Here is a 12,702-nt window from a genome sequence, read left to right on the forward strand (position 1 = left end):
GTAAATAGGCCTAATGAATAATAACATAAATTGAGAACTTCATGAGAAATAATCTAGTTGATGTTAATTTCTAACAATGATAACAATGTGCATAACATTTCACTACAACTTTCTACTCCTAGCACATATTATACTTATGATGATGGAGGCACATATCCTACACATGAAGAAGGCCTTGATGTGCATCACAATGATATGGGTACATATTCAATTTATATTGAAAATTAATTATGTAATTATTAATAATATTTAACATCTTAAATTGCAATTGGTGTAACTTTTATGTGATAATTTTTGAGTATGTAGAACATCATGGTGATAGAGTTGAGCATTATGTTATCATTAATCATTTTGAGGTTGGGGCTAAAAAAATGTGATAGTAGATGATATGGTACTATTAGGTAAAGAAAAATCCCTGATATGTTCTTTAGATTAATGAAATACTTATAACATTTAAAAATGTTTAGAATTAAACCTATTTATTTCTCATTGCAGGGGCACATCGGCCTTATCCTTGAAAAAAGAAGAGGAAGCCTCATGTCATAAGATCAAAACCAAAAGAGCCACAAGAGAATGTCAAAGATAGTCATGATATGCCTATTAGCCTTTATCTTTGAAAAAATAAAAAATAAAAGAAGAAATGAATGTTAAACACCTTGTTTAATGATGAATGTGTTGATGATTTTTTTTATGAATGTTGCTTATGTAAGGCCCATTCCCTAGTACCTTATTAAAAAAAATATTAATAGCATGAATAAGGTTAGGTCTAGGAGGAATAAAGGAGATAAGATGTTGTGTTCTATCTCTTGTGAATGTTAGACTGTTACCATGCACCTCATGTTAGAACGATGGTAAGAAGTCTTGGAGTCTAATTATGCCTTGATTTATAATGAAATTGAAATCTTCTTAAGACTAATGTATATTTTAGTCCTTGTTGTGCTAAGTATCATGTTCTAATTTCATTAGTTTGATAAGTTAAGACCCTATGGAATATAGACTGGAGGTGCCATAACTTAGAAGATTATGTCGATGGGTTCCTAATATTTAATGGGCTATTAGGATAATTAAATTAAATGGCTAGTATGGAAAGAGGAATTAACACCAACTCTTTTGGGTACTAATAATAGTTATAGATAGAAATTGCTATCAATTTAGATAAGGCCTACTCGATAGAGCTCGACATGATGTAAATATAATAAGTCAAAAGGCATACAAATAGTATTAGGTGGATAGGCTATAGTGAAGGATGATTAAGATGAAGATATAATATATTGACTAACAGATATAATGGGTTTACGTAATGACTTATTTTGAACCTATGTAGACATGATTATGAAAACATCTTGATTTCCTGACACTAGTGATTTTAGGGACATATGCCTTATAATGTAATATCTCGTTATGATAATGAGATACTATTAGCAATCAAACTATATTTAAGTGAATCAAAAGATATTAGTTTTGATGTTTACATTTTAATGATTTTGACCTAACATATGTGTTCAAAATTAATTTTCATGTTGAATGACTTAATAGTATAGATTCAACATTTCATCATTATGATAAGATATGGATTATGATGTGGTTTAGAATGCTAGTTGATCATTTGATTAGATATTAATGTCAATATGAAGATTTTGATATTTTAAATGCTTTATATGAAAATGATTAGAAAATGAAAATTTATTATTGTGAAATTGCCATGCACTTATATACATGTATTTTATTTGATTTTCTTTTCATTGGGCTACTGATGTTTGAATTAGTGTGCAGGAAATTGAACCATGGAAATCTTTGGGGGAAGCAAGGTCCAAACATATGTGAACATAGTTTGGCTAAGGTGAATCTTTGGAAGATTCAAAAGCCTCATTGTGATGTATTTTATTTCGTAAATGTAAGCTTGTTTGTGTGTGGAATTTTCAATCTCAAAAGATGTATTAGGGACATGTCATGATGATGTGGAATGTGCCTTTATGTGTCACTTGACACTTGTGGATTTTGTGTGTTAATGACATGTCATTTAGGGTTTTGATCGTGGTGGAAATTTACCCTAAAACTAATTACCCTATTAATAAGTAAGTAAACCAACTTGACAAGGGGTAGGATGGGTCACAATCAAGGAAATTCAAATTTGGACTTAGCTATGGTTTTGAGGGGTCATTAGGTGGTCCCAAGGTGTCTTTTATGATAAAATAAGTTACCTATATGATAGTATATCAATTTAGGGACCTAATTTTGACCATGTGAATGCCTAGATAGCCTAGGAGGCCCCTTTACCCATGCATTCTTCCATCAATTTAAATTTGGAGTTGTCACATATGTTTTCTGCATGTTCCCACTAAGTCAATTATAATAAATTTAGAGGGAGACAAGTTTGTAAGAGGAAGTGACATGGTTTCTTTGCTAAAATAGTTAGTGGGAAGGCCTTATTAGAGAGCCTTGGTCAAATTGGTAGGTTGTTCACCCACTCTCCAAGTTTAGAGATAGTTAGGGTTTTGGAGGGAGGCTAAGGGATCTCTTCATCAATTGTCATTACCATTAGCTTGGACCAAGGTAGGCGCTCAAACCATGACCATTTTGTTCTAGCATTGCATAATGAATCTGCAAGTATAGAATGTTGTTATGCAATCATGGATTGTTATTGTAATCTTTCTGTTGTGTTGTGATTGTGCAATGAGTTTAATGCATTTTCTTGGATTTCTTCCTTGATCTCTTTGTTTTGTTTTGAATGTTGAATTTTTTCATGGGTGCGAAGGCTTCACTCACCCTTGAGAGGGAAGAGAAGCCTTGGGTGAAGGGGTTAGTTGGGCTCAACATTGAAGTTGAGAGATTTTCCTTTTCAAGAGGGTTTGTTGTTCATGGAGTATGGGCTCTATTGAAGCCATATGCCTTGTTTGATAGCCTTGAAGAGACATTATGCAATTGTAAATGTATATGTGCATATGGATATGGAATTCTCCTCTTTGGAGAGCCCACCTTCACCCATTGTTTCATGATTCCAATGATGAATCATTGTGTTAAGCCTTTAGGGTTTTGTAAATGTATTGTGAGATTGAGTTTTGCATTTATTATGATATTTTTGAGTGTAAATTGTTTGAGTCTTGTTTCCCCTACTTAGTGGGTGGCTTCATAGAGGCCTAGGATGGGAGGTGAGCCTCCATGGTTCTTGTGTAAATTTATTTGTAGATTTTGTGCTCCAGGGAGCAATGGGATAAGCTTGGGAAGATCATCTTGTAGATTTTTCTTAAAGGAGAAAACTCATCATTGTGCCTTGTACATGCATTGGAGAATCTCTCCCTGTCTAATTTGTGCTATTGAAATCAAATGAATTCATTGATGTAATAAGGAATATAAACCTTTGTGTATTTCATTTGAAAGTTGGAATCTCCAACTATTTTATTGGGTATTACATCTGTGAGGTAGGAAATCTACATATTAGGTACATTATTGTGAGGAGTGTTTCCATGGAAAAGGTGCAGAGCTTGGGAGATGATCATATGTATTTTCATTTTAGTTTATAAAATTCATTTAGCTATTTTAAATGGGAGAATTTATGGCATCATAATAGTCATAGTTGAGTGTAATAATGAAGTCATATCCAAGGATAAAATATTTTTTTGATGCTCAATGAATGAGCATGCATACGTAGACTCATACTCATTGAAATCCTAGATAAATATAAGTGCATTTCAAAAAGTGTTGTTTATAAAAAGAAGTTTTCATAATGCAATACTTCCATGGGTAATTTCAACCAAAGTTTCATTATTGACATAAAGGATTAATTTAGAAGTTTCATGCTTGATCATGTTTTCAACTAGAGTTTATGTATTGAGATTATTGTTTAAGGATTTTTGAATCTAGATACTTACATTTGAATATTAAAGTAACATCATATTACTAACAAGCCAAGATTCTTAATATCATAGTTGAATAGAGAAGTTATATAAAAATGTATATCATGGCATAAACTCCCATGAGAAGATAAGCCTATACATGCATTTTAGCTCTCTGTATTTTGTATGGGGAGCGACAAATAACCTCCTCCTTATTATAGTCCCATAAAATAATCAAAAGAATATTTTGAAGGATCTTCTAAAGAGGAAGATAATAAGGTAAACAAACAATAGCATTATTCCTAGTAGACACAAAAAATAAAAATCATGTGACTAGCGTCAAGGGAGAAGTCACATAAAAAAGAAAAGAAAATTAAATTTAAAATTATAAAAGAAATCCTCTTAACAAGTCCATGAAAATTTCACCCACCTTGTTAAAAGAAAATGAATAAAATATATATGTTCAAAGCTTGTTATAGGGAAAAGGGGGTTTAAAATATTCCCCTACAACTCTCAACTAGGAAAGGAAAGGTGGGCCATGTCTCACCCTTCTCATCCACACACTCCTCTACCCTAGGCACATTTATTGCACTGCTCTTTCAGAAAGGACATGAAAGTCCAAAGCAGCCCCTTGCCCCATATAATATTCTTGCCCACTTGTAAAAATACTTTCCTTTATCCACTACCTTGTAATGCCTTGAGAACATTGCATCCTATGCATATAAAAAGCCGCCCAATGATGGTTGATTCCCCCATCACTTCACATGTGCCATCAAGTTGAATTTAACATTCATAAAAAAATATTTGGGTAGATATGTAAGTGTTTAAAGATTTGAAAAGGGTGAGCACATGGAGTATGGATGGGTCACATGAACCAAGGTGGAGGAGGAGTGAGTCTTAGGGTGGGCCTATGTGCCAATAAGCAAGTAATGTGTTTGACTAGGTAGGGATCGATTTTGAAAAAAAGAATTCTCCACTTGGAAGTAAGTTATGATAGAGTATATGATGTTAGTTTTAGGAACAGCATATGGAGCACATAAACCAAGGAGAGAGATTAGGTGCTTGAGGGCATGGTGCATGGGTTGGTGGTAAGTGAAGGTTGTAATGTTAAGATAATGGGGTGTTCTATATATATTAAGGTTTTGTGATAGGATGGCTTAGTATTGGGTAAAGGAAAGTTTAGGGATGTAGTTAAGATTAGGGAATGTACTTAGTGTTATGCTTGGCTAGTGGAAAGTATAGGATAGCATAGTTAGGATATAGGTTATTAATTAGTGGTTGGAAAAAATTAAATTGGGAGAAAATTTAATATATGTTATATATATATAACCAGATTTCTTTAGAATTTTTAATGTACTTAATCTATAGTAAGTATTGTTTTACTAGATTGCTTTATACCATGGTCTGAAATTAATTTCCCCCAAAATAAAAAGTAGATGTAACTATGATCAAATATGTATAAGAGGGTTCATACATATATAACTTATCATACATTACATGATTTGTAATATGGTTCCTTATTCAAAACTTAATGTCTTTAAATGCATAAAACCATATGGGAGCACCAAATCACATATGACTCAACATTATTTTCCTTATTACTTGTTTTCTCATTGAGTATTACCATTATGTCTTAGGGCCTCTATAGGTCATTAGTTTGAAAGAAAGGTTACCTTGTCAGTAGGTCATCTATTAACTTTCTTATATGACCTTGAATAGCATCAATTAGGATCTTATATGGAATGTTGCCATGATATTAATACCTTTTGTAGTTTCACTTACAACTCGACATACCTTAAGAAAGATCACCATGACTAACCTAAAAGCATTATAATTATGCCAACATAACTTAGACCTAAGAATGTCATTCATGACAAGGTAGGAGAACCCTTGCAATAATGTTATCCCTTATGATTGAACCATTAAGGTATCACCTTCAATTTGTCTAATGATACTAAGTGAGACCTGACATGATAGCCTAGTATGAACATGAGTAATGTATCCTATTACTCTACCAATCCATAGACCCTAAGCACATCTTGCCTTGTGAGAGAGAAACCTAATTTACTTTAAAGTAATATATTAAGCAATAAAAAACAAATTGTAGTTGTGTTTTTGCACTATAAATTTTTAGGCATGACAACTTATTAATAAATTTTATATCATGTTATTGAATATTTTTATTTGATTATAATAATTTGTATGTTCATGAATTATTGGTGAATTTTTTTTACATATAAATAAATTATATGTCATCTTAATGAGTGTTATCTGAATATAATGATTGATGTGTTCACTAATTATTGATGAATGTTTATAATTAATTGTATCCCATGTTAATGAATGCTATGTGATTATAATGATTTGACGATATAGTTCTTAAATGAATGAATGAAATATTTACTTAGTTGTTAATGGGGAATGTAGAGTGATTATGGGGGGGGGGGTGTTGGGGGGGAAGAGGCCAAATGAGCTTCCACCTTCACATGGTTGGCCCTATTAAGTAGATAGTATGAAAGGATTCTCAAAACCAAGTGAAGCTCAAACTAAACCTATCAAAACTAAACACCAATATATGGTCTCATCATTGATTGGATGAAGAACTTCACCATAGTTACTAATGACTCTCATTTCTTCCATGCTAATGTATACATGTCTAATTAACTCCTTTGGTCATCACCAAACTCCACCTAACACACTTTTCTCAACTTTATAATGAGGCCCTTTACACCACCCCAAAATCGCCTTCTTTTCCCAACATGGTTTCTCTATCCTAAATTTCTTGAACTTGCTCCTTTCTTTTCAAGGTCTTAGAGAAAGTTTAATAAGGTTTAGAAAAATTGGTTTTGATCTATAATGAGAAATCAAAATGACCCCAAAATCCCTTTTTCTATTGATTTCTAAACTGGATGGTTACTTCCTAGTAGCCCTTTCATGCAAGTGTTTTATAGGAAACAAGGGTTTGTTTTTCCTTTAAAAATATCCAATCTCACTACCTAAAGATAATATTCTATTGTGAGATTGTAGACATGCAAAGGCATTTTAAGTGGAAGATGGATTGGTGGATATGGCATGCATTTGATCATATGCTATGATTTTCATTAAGTTTGAGGAGAATAGTCTAAGGTAGCTATGAATGAGGATGTAAGAGCTTTCTATTTGGAATCCTAGTGAAGGATTAAAAAATTGATGTTTTATTAAAACCTACTCTTTGGCCCTTAAATAGCATTAAATTATTTTCAAATGCCTTACCGACTTGAGACTTGAATAAACCTTCACTAAATTATCATAACACATTCTAAATAGGATCAGATGGATCAAACTCATTTGTTGATTACAAAACGTTTATGAAAAAAATCCAAAAGGAAGCTTCTCCATTTAAATCACATAAAATTAAAGGGATATTTGGATCTCTAATTCACCATGCCCTCCATGGATGCAATTAGAATACCCAATCTCATAAACATTTAAACTCACTTCACTTCCACTCATGAAGCACTCAATGAAATTACATCTTTAGACAAACTATCAACTCCTATCCCATTCACTAATCAAATTAACAATAAGGCATATTAGGTAGTTCATGATAATGTTACTCTACCCACCTAATGCTCAACCGTTAAATCAACTTGAAAAATCTCAATATGGATTTAGATTTTCTCCCTGCACCCTTTCAAATATGATTAATGATTAATGCACAAACTTTTTTGGAGCCAAATGATCTTTCTTTTCATGATCTAGTTTGAATCTCATACTATGACTATGGCATAATAGTGACACATGAAAGGATCAAAACCTTTTCAACACATACTTCAAACCAAATAAATAACCTCAATGCACTTCAGGTTCAATCATAATGTTTTGTTCCCAAACATACAGATCTAACCTTTAATGAATCAATAAATTACTATGTTGTCACTATCATGGTCAAGAAAGTATGATAATGTCTTTTCTACACAAGGAATCAAAACAACTTAAAAGCCATTTCCATCCAATGTGAGGTTTCATCTCATTAAACTTCATGGAATAATAGGAGATCCAATCATAATGGTGACTTATGAAACTTTGCAATAATGGTCACAGTTCACAAAATAGTTGGATAGATTAGGGGAAATAGCATCCTCAAAATACTTGAGATCCTTGTCATGCTACATAAATTGATCCTTTATATTTGACACAACCTTATTTGAATCCTTTCAACATTTGGAGACTTCCATAATGTTTGGTCTCAACCACTTTCATATTGTAGAATAGATACATGCCATTTTTCCACTTTTCTTTTGGTATCAACTATTTCTTATCATTTAATGTTTTCTGCTATAAATTCTTTTTCCTAATGATTATCTATGAGATTAAATTATTTGACATATTAATTTGTTTCATCTATTTTTGTTTGACTATATGATACTCCTAAATTTGTTTTTTACAAAATTATTTATTTCCTCATTGCTAATTGGACACTCTTGAATGTTAACATCCCTTTTTTAATCCTTATTTTGTTTTTGTTCATCCGTGTGCTCTTTCTCCTATCTACTCTTTCCTCTTTGACTAACTTATGCACACTACTTTCTTCCATATGTTGGGTTTTCTTTAGGTATCTCAAAAGTTGGGTCATTATTGAAGCTTCTAATGGGAAGGTACTTTTTTTTTATATAGTAAGATCTCTTAAATAACTATTGTTTTAATTTTGAAGTTGGTGATGATGAGACGATTAAATGAGAAACCCTTATTCCATATCTATAACAAAAATTGAGTCTTACAAGCCAAAAATGGGGTTTTCCTGTACCATTCTCACCCACAGAGAAAGCAGTTGCCATGGGACAATAGGGGTAAGTAGTTGAGGATTAATTCCTCTCTTCTTGAAGTCAATTTCAAGGCCCTTTATACATTATTAAATATACCATATTTAATGTCACCAAAATCTATGATGACTTTACATATCTTTTTAAGAATATTGCAATTGATACTAATAATTTGTTTATCTTCTATTTCTATTTCGTAGTTATTTAAAGTAATTGAAGCAACGCTTAAACTCTTCATTACATCTACATTAGACACTTTGTTTTCTATATGTGTGTTGATCTTGTTAGTGAACATATTGAAGAGAAATTGGCAATTAATATGTTGGATATCCTTTATTATTTATATTTCAAAGAAAAATTAAAATATTATGTTTGAGTGGACCAAATTAATGGAGATAGTATTAGATGTTAATGTTGGCCAAATTTTCCTTCCCACCGAAATCACCACATTTGAATTTAAAAGATAAATAGTCACTTCCCATTTTTTTAAATATTCAAATACCATGGAAATACAAAATAAATGAAATTAAAACCTTATAATATTTCTATATCTTCTCAATTTTTTTTTTCTCCTACAATTTTCCATGTTGTTAGATCTTGCATAGATCTATGGTAGGCACTTTCCCATTTCTTCAAACTAAATGACCTTTACGTAAAGCAGGCAAGCACCTCGCTACCATGTGGTGTATGAGTCCCATTATTGTGGGCCAAAGATGAAGAAAGGTATCATGCTAGTAGTTAAGTATGAGTTGGAATACTGCTAGGGTTCTATTGGTAGTCTCTTTCCCATATTCCATCTTTTTTTATACCTTCTAACAATGTGGGCAAGTGACATTATGAAAAATAGACTATTGGTTCATCCTCCTATGTGGGCCACTAGGGTTTAAAAGTGGTGCCAGTTGGATGCTAGGTTGTGCTAAGGTGGATGCTGAGTAGTTTGTGGGCCCAAGATATTAAATGGGGTAGGCACAATAACGACAAAGATTTTCATCAATCATTGATCTTTCATAGATTGATAATTAGTGCTTTCTTGCATCATGGAATTGTCAGAGCTTTAGACATTTTGGGGAAGCACCCAAAGGACACATGACCTTGTGGGTCTAAGGAGATAACATTGTAGTTAACATTGGTAGTGGGTTGACATTTTTTTTTAACTGTCATAGTTATGTTTGAAGGAGATGAGGTTAGTTGAAAGTGATATGGTCAACCATGTAGAGACTTTGTGGACTGGAAAAAATAAATAAGATTATTGGCCCACATGGCCCATCTTGGTTGTAGGATTTAGTTAACCTATTGATTTTTTTGGTTCATCGAGCCAATTATGAGGAAGAGATGTTTTTCTTGCACGATCTGATCTTCATAATCAATTTCAACCACTCTCTAATGAATGTCATGCCTAGTGAACAAAGGAAAACACTCCACCATCTCTAGTTTTATCCATCTACTTGGTCAAAGTGAATTAATGGTGCCACTCTGTCTTCTCAAGGCTCTGTTATGGAAAAATATTGGATTTCATTGTATTTGAATCTATGCCAAGATCAAATTTTCTCTAGATCTATTTGATTATTCTCTAAAAATTTAAGATAGTGGTTGTGTAGTAACTCTAGTTAGAAATATCTTAGTTATGCCTAAACTATAAAGGTAGATTTTGTAATCTTTGTAAGTGTGGATCTTTCTCTAATTCTCTAGTATTTCCTTCATGCGTACTACTATAATTTATCATGCCTCTGAACCATTGTAATCTTCTACTGAGTCTCTTTTAGCCATTAACACATTGTGCAAGGTTCTTTGCCTCTAGTTAATGTTTTGTCTATATTCTACAATATGCATGATTGTATATACTTTTGACATATGAATGATATTAAGTGAAGTTCTTCCTATAGCATTCTTTTTTTGTCTGATCTACATGTGGTTGTTTAATTAAGAAAGGTCTGAATTAGTTTTCTTTGAGGTTATAACTGGTTGAATGTTAATTCATGGAAAGAGATAAGTTCAAACACTCTATTTTGGTGCATCACCCACTTAGGTTAGAGAAGGTAGGTTTGCTTTCATGCATTCCTTCTACTTTTCTCTCTCTAAGAATAGTTAGGTGCATCTTGGTAGCAAAGGAAGCTGACCTTCTCTAGAGACTCAACCTTGTAGTTCAAGTCCCATAGCTTGGAGGTTGTTTCCATGTTTCACAAGGTTGTCCTTAGGGAGAAACTTTGGACAAGGGTCCAAACTTTTGTTTGATGGAAATTCAAGAAGATTTCAATCCTATTGGTGTCCAAAGAGAAGAATTTAAACTTAATATTGAGAAGATAGTGCTTCTCTAAGTATTCCATGCCTTCAAGAGGCTCATTCTACAAGAACTTGGCAACTCTACACCCTTCATATATCATTTTAGACCATAGTTGTTGTGATTTATGCCCAAATCTAAAACAATGGAATCTTCTAGAAGTAATTTTCAGTATCAAGAGATTTCATTCTCAAGCCCTAAAAGAAGAAAAGACTAGATTGTCTCTATCACTAGTTAGGAGGATAGGGGAAATACATACCCCTACAAGATCCATTTCTACTCCTTTTATTATGAAGTCTCAATCTAGAAGACCATCAAATCATATCAATAGATCAATTTCTTATATGGAATAGCCTAGGGCTCATGTCTTTGCCAACTTTAATGGTGGAAGTCCTCTCTTATTAGCCCAAAGAAATGACATACTAGTGGCTGCACTTAAAAGTATACCTGAATTCACTAGTGAAACTTCTATCTCTCGTTTACAACACATTCAAGAGGTTGCAAATGTTTTCAATATCCATGGTGTTAGAAAAGATGATGTGGACATTAGACTTCTAGCTTCATCTTTAAAAGGGAAAGCCCTACAATGATACAGGGGTCCATCACATGGTTCTATAATAGATTGTGATGGGTTAGGAGTAGGACTATGTAAATAGTTTGAGGACAAAAGTGACTATTTGTTACTTTTAGAATAGTTGACTACTATAAAAAGAGCCCCCCATGAATGTATGACTAATTTCAACAATAGATTTCAAAATATATGTGATAGAATACCCACCTTAGTAAAGCCTACCCCTAGTAATTCCTTCCTATACTACCTCAGAGCTTTTAATAGTGACATTGCCACTACAATTCAAACCATGGGAGGAGATACCCTACCTGATGCTTATGAGATAGGAATAAAGGTATAAAATATATTGATACAAGGAGGAAAGTTAGCTCCAAGGCCTCCTATGCATTTCTTCCCTAATGTCTCAAATCACCAACCAACAATGGCCCCTATTCCCATAACTTCCACATCACAACCCCTTGCTCTAGTCCCTTAGGCTTCCACATCTTCAAATGGAATAGATGAAATCAAGGAGATAATATAGTCTATGATGCTAAACATAGATAAAAGATTGCAAGATCAAGAGAAGAAACTGGAAGATAGCTTCTCTATGATGTAGAAAGTGGGCAACAAGGTGGTGACTTTGGAGAGAAACAAGCTCAGGGTAATAAGGCCCCTCAATTGCAATATCAAACTCCAAATAGTGGTAGGCCTCCAAATCATAATTATGGGTACAATTATTTTGATCATAGTAGGTAGAATAGTCATGCTTCTACCCCAAATGCAAATCAAAGTAGGCTTTAGTCACTCAAAACAATATGGCTTAAGATCAAGATTTTTGTCCCTCTTGCAACTACTCCTATGCCTATTGCATGTATCAAAAGGTTGAATCTTATTTGGCTTTGACCACTCAAGATCCTACAATAGAAAAAGTATATAATGAAAGAAAACCCAAGGATGCCTCAAATATGCAAAGACAATGTGATTGCTCCTTCATGAATCATCAGGTGGAGGAATATTGTAATGTAAGCTAGGATCCCATTGCACACAACACTAGGAGCTAAAGAAGAGCTATTGAAGATGCTACCCACCCTCCTCCTAATCAAAATTAAACATCAAATATAGTGTCTCATGTGCAATTATCAAGTGCTCAACCCAATTCCCCTTGACAAAAAAGACAAAATAATAGCAGAGGCTATGTGAATGACCCCTAAGCTATTCCAACTCAACCATTTACAC

The sequence above is a fragment of the Cupressus sempervirens genome, chromosome 11, assembly GCF_028749045.1.
Source record: "Cupressus sempervirens isolate cs-2001-9-10 chromosome 11, ASM2874904v1, whole genome shotgun sequence".
In the NCBI taxonomy this organism is placed as follows: domain Eukaryota; kingdom Viridiplantae; phylum Streptophyta; class Pinopsida; order Cupressales; family Cupressaceae; genus Cupressus; species Cupressus sempervirens.